The sequence below is a fragment of the Fukomys damarensis genome, unplaced genomic scaffold (assembly GCF_012274545.1).
Source record: "Fukomys damarensis isolate Sample0158 unplaced genomic scaffold, DMR_v1.0_HiC HiC_scaffold_23, whole genome shotgun sequence".
Lineage (NCBI taxonomy): Eukaryota > Metazoa > Chordata > Mammalia > Rodentia > Bathyergidae > Fukomys > Fukomys damarensis.
In genome coordinates, this window is record NW_022900935.1 from 42,138,789 (window position 1) to 42,141,203 (window position 2,415).

Below are 2,415 nucleotides of genomic sequence, written 5' to 3' on the forward strand. Positions count from 1 at the left end.
GGCTGAGGAAGAAGGATCACTGTGAGTTTGAGACCAGCCTGAGCTACATAGTGAGTTCCAGGTCAGTCTCAACTACATAGTGAGACCCTGTCTCAAAAAAAAAAAAAAAAAAAAAAAAAAACACTCGCAGGTGATTCAATAACATCATATTTGGTAGCTTCAGCGATGAAAGCACTTAAAAGGGAGCCACCAGAAATTGTAAATTCAGATGCGAAACAACTCCTCAGCATCCTGGAAGCCATGGGATTGGGAGGAAATTGAGGTCACACCAGTCCGATGCTTAAGATAACTGAGATGGAAACTGTAGTGATTAGGACACTAGATTTATCTTAGAAAAACTTATCGAGGCAGGCATAGTGGTTCGTGCACACGTGTGGTCCCACGCTCTGAGAGGCAGAGGCAAAAGGAGCGCAAATTCCAGCTCAGCCTGGGCAGTTTTGGACTTGCTATGGAGTCCCTGTCTGGACATGTGGAATGGGGAGAGGGGCTGGAGATGTAACTCTGGATCATAAAATTTATAGCACAGTGCTTGGCTCAATAAATAGTTGTTTTATTGTTTATACAATATCACAGCCCAGTAGAAGCCTCCCCCCCAGGTGATAAGTGGAGGCCCTTTATGAGATAATAGGCAGATAAAACTATGAAGATAAAAACAGTGGCCTTGGCCTGTCTGGATTTCATTGATGACTCTTGAGTTGTCACTTGCTGTGACTGAACCACAGACTTAAATGTTATCTGATGTCTCTGGGCGGCTGTCCTGTGGGGTCCAGTCTCATCCTAAGTAACTTGTTTTGCTTGAATAAAAAGCAGGCTTTCAAGCCTTGCATGGTGGTGCGCACCTGTAATCTCTGCACTTGGGAGGCTGAGGCAGGAGGATCACCATGAGTTCCAGGCCAGCCTGGAACTGGGCTATATAGCAAGACCCTGTTTAAAAAAAAAAAAAGTAGCTCAGTGGTACAGAACTTGCCCTGGGTTTAACCCCAGCACTGGAAAAAAATAAAGTGTGAACTCATACATGAAGTACAGTAGTGTTCCTTCATTTTTGTTTTGTTTTGGAACACTGAGCATTGAACCAGGGTCTCACACATCTGTCTTCAAGAAACCATAATTCTTAGTTCTTGGATACAACCTGTACCAACTTGTTTTTTGTCCCCCTTCATGGCACTCCTCCTGGGATGGGCCTTTTTTAAATTTTGCTTATTGTGAATATTTGTTTTTGCAGTACTGGGGGTTAAACCCAGGACCTTTACTCTGAGCTGCACCCCAGCCCTTTTTATTTTCTTTTTTGTTTGTTTGGTTTTTGTTTTTGAGACAGGGTCTGACTGTGTAGTTGAAACTGACCTGGAACTCACTATGTAGCCCAGGCTGGTCTCGAACTCACAGCGATGCTCCTGCCTCAGCCTCCCAAGTGCTGGGATTACAGGTGCGTGCCACCACACCCAGCCTAAACGTTTGTTTTTTTGTTTTGATTTTTTTAATTTTGTATGTTTTTTTCCTTTTTTTTGGTACCTGGGCTTGAACTCAGGATCTTGCGATTGTGAGGCAGGCGCTGTACCTCTGAGCTAAATCCCTGGCCCTTTATTTTGTATTTTTGTTTACTTTTTGGAGACAAGAGTCTCACTGCGTAGTCCAAGCCGGCCTTGAACTCACAGTGATCCTCCTGCCTCAGCCTCCTGAGTGCTGGGATTACAGGTATTTGATACCACGCTTGGCTTCAATTTTTAAAAAAATGTCTGATGGTATAGCTCAGTATGAAGGCCCTAGATTCAATCCCCAGTTCCACTAAATAAGTAACATGAGTCATCACCCCAAACTAGTGAAGTGTGTAGCTGAAGAGTGATAAAGTTGGTTTTCCGTTCCTGAGAAGCCCGGTCCACTTCTAGTCTATTTCTTGGGAGTACTGTACTGCTTTCCTCCAGGAGTGGATCAAGAATCTGAGTAATTAAGAGCATTGGCCAGGTCCTTGGGTTCTATGAGTCTTTGTTTTCTGCTTAAAAAAAAAAAATTATACCTGCTGCTGAACCTAATTCTGAGAATGATTGTAATTGCTTAGGAAAGAGGAGGAGAAAGGCCAACAGCAGCACAGGTTGTGACAAGTTAAAAATACTGAGAATACCATGGTTTCCCAGTAAGTAACTTGAGAATGTAGTTATTTTAATTGAGTTACCAAATATAGCTTCACCTTCCTAAATCTCACTGGCTCTACTGTGTTCATTTGGGGAACAGTCAAGCAAGCATTCTGCTTCCCTTTTCAACCCTGAGCTTGCATGTGGGTGTGGGCATGACAAAGTTTACTATTCCCAGATTAATTTCCTACTCTTTCTGTTAAAATTCTCGGGACATTCTTGGGTGGGGGATATAATCAATGGTGGGTCACCTGCTTACCCGGCAGGAGACCCTGGGTTCTTACCAACA